Genomic DNA, 12,892 nt, shown 5'->3' on the forward strand with positions numbered 1-12,892 from the left:
TTGGAAAATAGCCAGAGGATTTTTTAGAAAATAGTCAATACCCAATAAAAAACTGGCCAACATTTCTACTCAAGTTAAAACCATGGGGAGGCTGTCACAGTGGTTAGGATGGTGCCGTCAAACAGGAAATTGCAAGTGTTGGTGATGCATGGACTTCTGCTGCACTGATGGGAAGGAGGGTACATGGCTTGTGGCTGGGGTAGAACAGGTGTGGCTTGCTCAAGGCCCTGCACTCCTTCCTGGCACCAAGGGGAGGAAGGCCAAAGCTGCTGTGACTGAGATGAATGATTTTTGCCTGAAGTAAAAAATTATAAATAGATATTGTAGCCATTTCATGTTGGGATACTGTCTTAGTAGGTTTTATTGCTACAAAGAGACACTGTGACCACCATGGCAACTCTCATAAAGGAACACTTTTCACTGTGGTTGGCCTACAGTTTCAGAGGTGTAGTCCATTACCATCTCCGTAGGAAGCATGGCAGTGTGCAGTAGAGAGCTGAGCATTCTTAGATGCTCAAACTAAGACCTCAAAGCCTCCCCTGCCCCATAGTAACACACCTCCTCCAGTAAGGCCACACCTCCTAATAGTGCCTATGGTCAAACATTCAAACACATGAATCTATGGGGCCATTCCTTCTCAAATTAGCACAAATATGTACTCAAAAGAGTTGGAAGTTTGGGGTGGTCGGTTGTTTAGTGGTTGCTGAAGCCAAATGCTTCTTGTGGCTAGAAGAAACATTTGGAGGTAACTGGAAAATATGGCCGAATAGCTGCAGACTTCTGAAGAACCTAGGGAAAGTCCAAGAAACCTGTTCAAACTACACTCCCACTTCTCATCCCAAGAAACAGCAGCATCACAGATAAGGCACACAATCCCATCTTTCTCGGTTTTTGTTGAAATGAACTAATCTTACTAGCAGAAACCACGAGATGAATATCTGTACTAGTGCTTGAGTAGAGGAGACATGGGTCCCAGAGGGAGAGGAATTCTAGTGGAAAGAGCTCTCAGGAGTGAAGGGTGCATCTCAGTCTAGCCAAGATATCACGAGACTAAGAATCCCACCTGAGGTCCCACGCAGTCAGCATGGCCCTCGAAACTGACTACTGTATCCCTCGGACACACACCATGTAGCCAAGTAGATGAGCCCCCCACAGCTGTTCTGCCTCGGAAGTAAGAAGACAGGATGAAGAGAAATTTCTTCCAGGAGGATGGAAGACCACTTCAACACTCCCGCGAGATGGAGAGAGAACGCAAATGCCCCACTAGGTGGCAGCAAAGAGCAACAAGAGGACGTCATTTTCAGCAAAAGTCCCTCCCCGTTTATCTCCTTGCTGGGTGAAATCTGGCCCAGGCTTCTGGTTTGTAATGGAAGAACAGACTCTTCAGGCAGGCGGTGGGGCCATCTCCTCCCAATAGAAATAGCTCAAACCCCTGCCCCCTCATCGCCTCCTGCCTGCCTGCTCCCAGCATGGAGAAAGCGGGGCAAGCACTTTCAAGGAGCCTCTAGATCTTCTAAAGGTTTGGCTGACAAGAAGGCGGGCTGGTTGGTGTGGAGAGCAGGTGTGTCTGAATAGCATGGTGGAGTGCCAAGGGTGGGGAGCTTAGTTTCTACGGACATAGGACCCGGGCTCCCTGCTCCCGTCCACTCTTGTTAATAGCATCCTCTCTTTGGGCACAGAATGAGAGAAATCTGGCTTCAGTTAAGTGTGAACCAAGATGTCAACAGCACCCTCCTACTTTACAGAGGGTGATTTGACATGTGACTTTTGCATATGCTTTGTCCACCAATGGTGTGCGAGAGGGGGAAGCATTTAAGCCTCTGAATCAATAACCAGAGAAACAGGAGTTCTTCCCCTTGCATGACTGATCTCCAGATGAGCAGCACCTGGTGCCCAGCGGGGGCCCTGCTTACTGGGCCCCTTCATGTGAGCAGGGCTCCCTGACTCCCTGGAATGTGTTCCTTCTTGTTTGGCACTCAGCACCTGGCACCCAGCCAAACCTGGAGCTGCTTGGAATGTGATGCCCCCACTTGCTGCTCTCACAGGATCTGGGACAAGGCTCTCTCTTCTGCCTGGGGGAGAGGCCAGGTCTGTGTGACGCCTCATCCCACTGGTGTGACTTCTCCTTTCTAAGGACCTCGAACTCTGCTGTGACTGAACACAGAGGCACTTGGGTGGGGAAAGAGGGGCACACTGCAGAACTGGGTCCCCAGCAGAGCAGGGACTGTGCTATATTGATGTCTTACCCCCTTGGCAGCCTTCTAAATTGGGCTGGAGTGGGCCAAGAGTTACTCACAAGCTGTTCATTAACTTGCTAAATGCAGAAAGGTTGGCTTGGGCACCGCTTTGGGAAAATGTGACACCCACTGCTCCTAGATTCAGTGGAGCATGAAGGCGTATTAATTGGTGTAGGATTTCTGATGGAAGATTTTCTTTGCTGCAAGTTCCAAATAGCAGGCCAATTGGAATGCTATGCTCTCTCCAACACATAGAACTATATGTGAGCGGTTTATTAGCTCCGAATGTATGCTTCTGTAGGGGGTAGGGTACTGACTATCATTTTCTGAACATCTGACAGCACATCACGTCCTATACAAGGCACTTTTATGCCCAGTGTCTCATACGACTCTTCACACAGCCACAAAGCTTTCACATTTGACTGTCAAAACTAAGATTAAGTCTGAGATATGGCATGGCTCCCTTGAGTTTAGTGAGGGGCAAGCTAGAGGCATGAGCTAACTCTGGGACTCATGGGTAAGACTGAGTCAGCGGATGGATGTGCTGCATGTGTGGGCTTCAAAGCCTGGGTGAGATTTGGAGGAGAGTCATGAGCTTGTGGGGTACGGTCGGAAAAGGATGGCGCTGGGAAGGAAGGCAGGTGAGCCCTGCAGAGAGGCCGGTTCCTGCAAGAGCTCCCAGGACCCGATGTTGCAGTGAAGACGAGAGACTTCCTCCAGTCTCTCCAAGCTGCTGGAGTGACTGCAGTTGAGAAATGATGAATAAACTGATGGTTTCAAGAGTCTCACAGAATAGTCTAGATAAATCACATATTGGCCTTTTATCTAGGACCAAATGAAGAGTCTAGATTGTGTCCCAGTGTCAGTAGCACTTGTGTTTTGGGCTGAATAATTCTTCTTTACAGGGGGTTGTCTTGTGTTAAGATGCTTAGGCATATCCTCGGCTTCTGACCACCTGATGCTGACCCCTTACCTCTGATTGTGACAACCCAAACTACCCCTTGACATTGCCAAGGATCTTTTGTAGAAAGGACAAAACTGTCTCCAATTGAAAATCACTAATCTGGATGGGCAGGAGTTAAAGCTTTACCTCAGTACCTATGCAGCAGAGGATAGCATTTTCTGACACCAATGGGAGGAGAGGCCTTGGTCCAGTGAAGGCTTGTTTTCCCAGTGTAGGGGAATGCCAAGGTGCTGAGGTGGGAGAGGGTGGTTGGGAGAGGGAGCACCTTCATGGAAGCAAGGGGAGGGGGAGGAGGGGATGGGATTTCGGGAAAGGGAATAACATCTGAAATGTAAATGCAGAGAATTTCCAATAAAAAAATTGGGAAAAAAAAGCTTTACCTCAGAATATTGACAGGTTTTAAAACTTGTTGCTGTGTGTGTGTGTGTGTGTGGTGCTGGGGAGTGAACCAAGGATCTTGTGCTATACTACTGAATACACCCAGCCCTTGAGGAACAACACCCAGCTCAGCAGGTATTTTCTTAGCACTTTGATCAAGTCTATTGACTTTTGGAATAGCTGATAAAGTAAAATCATTTCCTTGCCACAGAAAATCTGTGGATGCTGAGGAATTTCTGGGCATAAGAGGTTTCAGAAGTAGGTTGTTCTGGACATCAGAACATTTCAGAACATAGAATGTTATGATAGATAAAGTCCTGAAGATAAGAGAGCAGCTGAAAGCAGGATTCACTTCCTACCCAACCTACACCCAGCCCATCTGACGCAAGGGCCACTTTGACTAAGGAATGCCCAAAGTGACCGAAAGTGGAGACAGACGGAATGGGCTGATCTTGCACATGTTCTGAATGTGAGAGCGTCCGTCAGACCAGAGATAGGGCATTGCAGGAGGTAAGTGTGACTTCGTGAGTGTGGGGACAGATTGCAAATGTAGAGTTCCAGGCAGGTGAGATGGCTCAGGGGCAAAGACTACCAAGCCTGAGGGGCTCAGTTAAACCACAGCGACACATGGGTTGGGAGGAGAGAGCCCACTCCTTGAGTTGTCATCTGACCGCACCCCCACTGATTAAAGAAATACACATGAAAAGAAAGGACCGTGATGAACATGCTAATCTCATACAAACATGCTAATCTCACACAAACATGCTAATCTCACACAAACATGCTAATCTCATACAAACATGCTAATCTCACACAAACATGCTAATCTCACACAAGTTCTAGCCGAGTGAGGATGTGAAATGAGCGATGAGCTAGGAAGCCTGCAGGGGAGGACCCAGGAGATGTCTTTCCTGGATTTTTGTTTAGGAGACAGAGTCTCACTATGTAGGACCGACTGGCCTGAATCTCACAGAGGTCTAGCTTCTGCCTCTCAAGTATCTTGTCTTTTATCCTGTAGCTCACCACTGAGTTGTCTCGATTATCTTGGGACTCATGGCAATCCCTCTGCCTCAGTGTCCCAAGTGCTAGCATTACAGTTGTGAGCCACTATACCCTGGCCAGCCATAGGAATCCGTAAGTGGATGACACTGGATGAGCCAAGGGAATGAAGATGTTAATAGATGGACTGATGCTGTGTCACTGACGGCTCATTCAAACGCTGGCTCAGACACTAGGTCCGATGCTAGCCAATTTAGTTCATTTTACTGCTCTGTTTCAACAAATGCTTTTTGTTGCTGTTGTTGAATAGGTTCTTATAGCTTAGATAGTAATGGTGCGCATCTTTAATCCCCACATTCGGGAGGCAGAGGCAGGCAGATCTCTGAGTTTAAGGCTAGCCTGGTCTACACAGTGAGTTCCAGGACAGCCAGATCTACACAGAGAAACCTTGTCTCAAAAAACCAAAATAAATAAGTAAATAAATTGGCTTTTATTCTGTAGCTCAAGCTGTCCTAGAACTCACTGTGTAGCCCAAACTGGCCTCCAAGATGGGATTATAAGAATTACAGGCAGGTGCACTCATGATTATTTTTTAAAATTTGGAATTAACTAAGAAGCTTCCAGTCTGGGACCTCCAATATTTTACTACTCACAGTCAGCGTTTCTTTCTCACCCCTCCCCACCCCTGCCCTCTCTCCCTCTTCCTTTTCTTTGCTTTTTGAGACAAAATTTTGCTACATAGGCCAGACTGTCTTGGGCTTTCACTTCTGTTTCAGTGTCCTACATGCTGGGATCACAGAAATGCAGCACTGCATTCAGCCCTACACGTTATTCCTGAAGGAAGCCCCGGTTCTCAGTCTTCCAAGGCTTTCCAAGGCTGCCTCTGGTTTTCTGGGTCAGACCATGCCTGCCTGTGGTCTCCCCTTCCTTGGCTGTGGCCTTTCTGCTTCATGCTTTCTGCCACTCTTTACCCTCCATCTTCTGAATGGTCCATGGAGTCGAAGTGCAGGAGAGGTTGAGGAGTGTTCAACTCAGGGTCCTTGGGCCACATGCCACCCCTGTGGCAAAGAAAGGCCACGAGTGCAGTTCAATACAAAAGTTGTGAATGTACTTAAGACATTGTGAGATCTGGCAGTTGGAGGTTTATTTGTCATGTGTGTGTGCGTGTGTGATGGTATCTGTGCAGCAGTCAGGAGTAGTGGGCGGCAGGCTCATGGAGTCAGGGTGGTCTCGAGGCCCACTCAGTCTTCAGGCTTGATGAGCAGGCACTTTTGTTTGCTGAGCCATTTAATTTCTCCCTCTTTTTTCTTCAAATCAGTTGCGCAGTTCCCCACTGTGAACTTTGTAAATGATTTCATCACATTGCAATGTCAAAAGGTTGGGCATGCCTGATAGACTTAGCAAAATGCTGCAGCGCGTAGCAGAAAGCTATGCAGATGTCTGACGGGAGGAACTGGACAGCCTCTCTCTACCGTAGTTAGCCATTTCTCAATAGCTGTGCGCTGCGAAGCCCCCACCTTGTCTTCTGCCCTGCTCCTAGGATGTTTTCATCCTCCATGATGGCTTTCTGTTCTAGGCCTCATTCAGTTTCCTTAAGATATCCATTGAAAACTCCAAATTTCTTTTCTTTCATTATTTGTAGGAATTGCTCTGTCTTGTATCCTCCTGGCCCACATATAACTAATCCTTTTTAAAATATATTTTTTTGCTTTACCTTTACATGTATAAGAGACTTCTTTGTTATGTGTGTATTTTACTTGCATGCATATGTGTTCACCATTTACATGTATGATTCCCAAAAAGGTCAGAAGAAGGACCTGATCCTTTGGAACAGACAGTTGTGAGCTGCCATGTGGGAGCTGGGAATCAAACTCAAGCTTCTGTAAGAGCAGCCAGTGCTCTAACCACTGAGTCATCTTTCTAGCCCCTCCTTTTAAAACTAATTAGTTAATTAGTTAATTTTGATTTTCAAGACATGGTTTCTTTGGGTAGCCCTGGCTGTCCTGGAACACCCTCTGTAGATAAGGCTGGGCTTAAACCCAGAGATCCACCTGTCTCTGCCTCCAGTGCTGGGATTAAAGGAGTGTACCCCCACCCTTGGAAACTAGGGAGGCCACATCCAGTTTTTGTTTTTAATAGTATTTTTCCCTCTCTACTGAATAAAACAGTAGCATATGTTGATTAAGAAACATAAATTCTGGTTGAGCTTGGGTCACATACCTATAATCCTAGCACTGGAGGGGAAGGAAGGCAGAATCAGGAGTTCAAGGTCATCCTTCGCTACAGAGTAAGTTTAACGCCATCCTGGGCTGGGCTCCACTAGACAAATTAACTCTCCCTCCTCCCTTGTCCTCTTTTCCAAAAAAAGAATGAAATTGTGCAGGTTGAGTCTGAAGAGACAGCTCAGGGGTTGTGATCACCTGATGCTCTTCCAGAGGACCCTAGCTCAGTTCTCTGCACTCCCAGCAGACAGCTCACAGCTGCCTGGAACCTCAGCTCCAGAGGATTTGATGCTTCTGGCATCTGTGGGCACTGTCCGCCACATGCACACAGCCACACCCACAAACAATTAAAGATAATAAAACATTGTGCAGGTTGAGCCTCTAATTCAAAATCCAACAGGCTCCCAAATCTGACTTTTTGGGCACAGTATGAGGTGAGAAATAAAAAAACCCTAATAGAGCTATCTAACCCTAGCTTCCCTTTCAGGTTAACAGTGACTATCATACAAGAAAATTCATGCCACATCCTCAGAAGTTCCTGGGATGTAGAAGGGACTAAACAAACGTTAGTTATATGAGATGTGAGCCGTGTGTGACAGTGCGCACCAGTGGTTCGACCACTCAGGAGGTGGGAGGGCTGCCTCAGGTTTGAAGACTGTCCTGGCCTATATAGCAAGTTGCAGGTTGACCAGGGTTACATAGTATGTCTCAAAAATAAATAAACAAATATAAAACTTGTTACCGGCAGAGCTATATACAGAGCTCGAGGTAGTTTTATACTATACAATAGTCCATACTGATTTTTAAGATGATTTTGGGTGTCTATATGAAAGAACATAACTTGTACATATACTTTGATGACTTTTTTGCTGGAATTGGGCAAGGACATTGAGACAAGATTTCATGAGGCTGAGACTAGGTCTTGAATTCCTGATCCTCCAGCTTCTATTTCCCAAGATCTGAATTATAGTCAGTGTTTTACCTGCCTTGCTCTGGCATGGTTTTTAACTGACACATAGTAACTATACCTACTTCAGAGTGCTTCTTGTATGTCTGAGCCATACTTTTTTATTCCTTGAGGGAATTTTTTGATTCTTAAATATTTTACCTAACGTATTTTTAAGTATGTGCACCTGGAGAGACTGGAGAACAACTTGTAGGAGCTGTTTTTCTTCTGCCATGTGAATCTCTAAGGTCTGAGCTCAGGTGCAGGACTTGGCAGCCTTTACCCACAGAGCCATCTCCCTGGCCTTGAAGGGGAAACATTGAAAAGAAAGTTACTGAAGGACCGCTATCCCACTGAAATTCCTAAGAGCCTGAAGTCAGAACCAACTAAAAGCCCAACAGCAGGAAAAAACACGGCTTAGAAAATTACTCTATTAGCCTGGTATAAGTAACTCCCTGTTACCTTTAAAATGGTGCTTGCACATGGGTTGGAATTAGGTAAAATGTGAAACACCCGAGAAAGCATAGGCCAGTTGAAAAGTTGTCCATAGCTAGATTGGCCAGTTTGGTGGGTTCCTTATTTTCTGTCAGTTTACTTAAGTTCATCGACTCCTCCCCCCATAACTCGATCTTAAGCAAGCACGCAAAGTCACAAAGATTAGTGTCGCATTTGATTTCTGTGGCTGTGCCACGAGAGGAAGATGGGCTTCCTTTTTCCTTTGATAAATAGCTTCTATATTCTCATTTATCCACTTAGCAAACCGTAAGGAGCAATTTTGGGGTGTCTCTCTTACAACTTAGTAGGAGAGACACAATACTAAAAAAACGATAGGTGGTTTGGACCCACTGAGAGGACTTCCGGTTCTGGGACTAAACAAGGGAAGCAGACTGGTCTGGGGCAGCAGAGAGGATTCACCTGAGGGGGTCATCAGAGGCTGGTGCGCATTTCCCCGCCTGTCTCCCCTCTTCCTATCCTAGGCCTTATGTGTGTTAGGTAGACAAGCACTCGAGCACGGAGCCAAATCAAGTCCTGTGTGAGAGGTTTGGGGGAAAGAATGTGTGTGTTGATAAAAATAAGGGCAGAGGAGTCTAAGGTAAGAATGAGGGTCTGGTGAAGAGGCGAGGCGAGTAGGGGAACCAAATTCTCCAGCGCTCCCTTGAGGGCGCCGGCAGAAGTCAGAGAGGGATAGAGTCTGGGAGCATGAGAGGCCCGGAAGATACTTTAGATGTTCACACTGAGTGGCTGTCTTCTCAGTTTTCTGTCTTTTCCAGACGGGGCGCCATTCTGTTGTCATCTGAACTACAGGCCTGGGGTTCACTGTGGAGAGCAGGCTCAAACTTTCAGTGTCCCTCCCACCTCTGCTTGCCAAGGGCTGGGGTGACAGGTGCTCATCCCCGTACCTGGTGTGAGTGGTTGTTTGCAATGACGCAGAGGGACAGAAACAGACCGAAGAACATGACTTAGAGGATATTGGCACGTAGAATCAACAGAAGTAGAAAGCAGTGGAGTATGTGAGAGAAAAGGTCGAGGATGAATCCAAGGATGCCTCTGGAAACAACGGGAGGTACAGGGTGGACGGGGAAGGATGAGCTGAGCTTTGGGATTTGGTGCACGTGAGGACAACAGGGAATCCCCATGTGAAGATGAGCAGCAGGCACGTGGTTGAACAGGTTGAACCTGGGAGAAGAGTATTTATTGGTCTGATGAGCCAAAATCTGTCATCGCTCTTGGTAGTGTCCAGTGAGAATAGAGCTGTGGTACTAAACTCTGAGAATCTGGCAAGTAAGAAAGTGACAGGAGAAAGAAAACGGGGTCTTGCATCAGTTAAAGGAAGAATGGTTTGATAAGAAGGATTTAATGCTATGTACTCTCTAATAAAATAAGTACAGAGAGGGTCATTTGTGGAGCAACCGTGACAGAATCCAGATTAAAGCGAGTTGAGAATCAGGCGGGAGGAGAGCAGTTACAAAGCCCGGTACAGACTCCTTGGGTGAGGCCCTGGGGAGGAGGAAGTTACCAGCTGGTATTTAGAGGGAGACAAACCTTCATGGATTTTGAAAGAAAGAGTTCACACATTTAAAGCTGTTGGCCAGAACGGAGTGGAGGCCAATGATGCATGTATGAAGGAACTGTTTGCACAGATGGAGAGGGTATCCCTCAGAGGTGGAGACAGACGGTGGGACACAGAAGGCAGAGGTGAGGAGCACACGGGTTGAGGGTGTGAGCAGAGTGCAAGCTGGCTGGGAGAGCAGAGTCTGGGTCAGAACTGCGTCAGAAATCCTGTCTGAGCTTGCTTGGGAAAAGGGCCCGCCCTCCACAGGACTACTAGTTACTAGTATGTGAAGAAGATCCAGAGAGCTGCCCTTCTCTTGTCTTTTAACACAAACAGAAGGATTTAAGAGTAATTTTGTTTTCCAGCATGAAAGAATACCCTTATTGTGGGCACTGAAGACAGCAGCCATGTCTTACACAGACATGCTAACTGCCTCTTACCCAAGAACATTTTTATTTTACTTATAAGAATATATTTTGCCTGTATTTATGTGTACCTTATGTGTGTCTGGTTTCAGCAGACTTCACAGAGTTTCAAATCCTTGGAACTGGAGTTACCAATGGTTGTGAGCCACCATGTATGTGTGCTGGGAATTAAACCTGAGTCCTCTGCAAGAAGAGTAAGTCCTTTCAACCACTGAGCCCTCACTCTGGCCATAAGAACATTCTATTTAAGTACATTTAACACTTCACCTTCCTTAGTGGAAGTTCAGCCTCATGTTGGAACTTGGTGACTAATTTCCTTACATTGTGGAGAATTGCTTTATCTTTGCTTAGTACTGATTTTTTTGACACCTTAAGTCCCCTTCCCGTTTTCAATAGATCATCCAGATGTCTGCTCTTGTTTCATTCTCCATCTTTCATATGTAAGAATATGAAGGGCCATTTAAAATAGGAAGTGCACTGTAGGGCTTTTTCCAGAACATTAGATCAGTACATCGACATCAGGAGTTAGTCCAGAGATGACCTAATGTATAAAACAAAGCCAGTAACTCTTCAGGTTCTGCTGCCTAAAAGTTCCAGGGAAGTTATCGCTGCTTTCTGCAGTGAACCAGCAGAACATGTTCAATTCAGAAAGGAGAGCAGGATTGCATTAGAAAATGTTCAAGCAAGAACTACTTGGTATTGGTTTCTGGGATCAGGGGAGGAAGAGATGCTAGGAGGAGACAGAGGTCGTATGACTGGCATTGCGTTTATTTATTATAAAATGGAAATAAGACCACTTGGAGAAATGTGAGAATAAATGAGATTAGCCAGGAGTGGTGGCATATACTCGGAATCTCATTCCTCCAGAGTTGGAGGTCTGAGGATCTAAAGTAGTTCAAGATGTGACTACCTATCAAGTTGTAAGCCAGCCTGGGCTGAGAGACTGTCTCAATTCCTCTACCCCTGGGGGAAAACAATAAAAAAATGACTATATATCTATAAAACCTTTATAGTGTTATCTAGTACTTTAAAATATAGCAATATGTGCACATTTTTATGGGTACCTAAAGTATTTAACTGCACAACACAGAATGGTCTACAAAGTGAGTTCCAGGGCTACACAGAAAAACTCTTTCTCAAAAAACCCAAACCAAACCAAAACCACAAAATCAAAAAATAAAAAATAGGGCTGAGGTGTAGAGAATACATATATATTACTACTAGCTAATGTTGCATTTAAATATGGTAACTTCTCAATTCCATATTGAGAACCAGGTTAGACATATTCAAATATATTTATGGGGCAGCAAATAGGATATTTGAAATCAAAATACATTAATAGTATTATTAATGTACTTATATTATTAGTATGGTATTATTAGTATTACATTAATGGTGTATGGTCAAGCAGGATATAGCTTATGGACTATCCTAGTATCTAGTGAAATACTACATGTTAGCTCAAAATCTGTTATTTTACAATGTCAACATTTTCAAATGAGGCACTCAAGATTTTCTTACACTTATATATATTGTGAGTGGTTACAAGTGTGCCAAGTGGGAGACAGAGGACTACTTACAAGGAGCTAATTCTCTCATCCTACTAAGTAGGACCTGGGGTCAAATCAGGTTTGATGGCAAGTGTCTTAACCCTCCGGGCTGTCTCACAAAGCCTACTCAACATATTTTAAAAAGACTAACTTGGGGCTTGATTTCAAAAACGTTCTGTATTTGGAAAAAGATTGTATATTTTTATATTTTAAAATAAAGACGATAGTTTAGTTAAAAAAACCAATTCTGAAACAAACAGTGGGGAATTAGAAAAGACTGCTCTCACATGCATTGGTTTTTAAAGGAGACAGGCTAATGTTTAAGTAAACAAGCATACTTTGTGTTATCAGAAAGATCACCTTCCCGGGAGGGCAGATGGTCTAGATCAGCTGCCTAAGTCAACAGTCACTGAAATGACACTGCTTGCTGCTTTTATCTGCACTGGTGGCCCATCTGAACAGTGATACTTGCTGTCCCTGTTCTGTTTCATTGCCAGTTTCTAACATTTTCCTAGGTCTTTAACATTTCATTAGGTCTTTTGGTTTGAAACAGACTAACTTGCATTGACCCTCCTGCCCCCTCCCCCCGGGTTTTGCTTTTCTAACTTGTTTCAGATCCCATACATGGAAGCCGCTTATGCAGCCTGTACTTTTACACTTTTACCATCTTCCCCTTCCTGGCTCCAGGGAACTGAGTAGCCACCTCTGTACTGCTGACTGGAGAAGTTATTTTGGGTCATGAAGGCCAGGGTCAGTGTTAGAGTGGAGAAGTAGCTGAAGTCAGTTTCAGTGGGTGGATCACATCTTTGGGTTTTATATCCCATATGCATTGTTATCGGGGTCTAATTAAAGTGTGTCAACTTTTTGTATAAATTATTTGAAACAACTAAAAAAATGTATCCATAGTTTTCTGGTGGATAGTATTTCTTTTTAGTCTTGGTTCCGTATTTTAAAATTATGGATTAAATTTGAGAAAGGTGACTTTTTCTTCCTTTATATTTAAAAAATAACTGCCTCTGTTTTAGGTCATTAATACAATGGAGATTACCACAACATGACTGAAAACAGTTCTGCTAGATTAATGTCAAAGCTATCGGTACCAAAAGTAGAAACATGTC

This window comes from Micromys minutus (assembly GCF_963924665.1).
Source record: "Micromys minutus genome assembly, chromosome: 16".
Taxonomy (NCBI): Eukaryota; Metazoa; Chordata; class Mammalia; order Rodentia; family Muridae; genus Micromys; species Micromys minutus.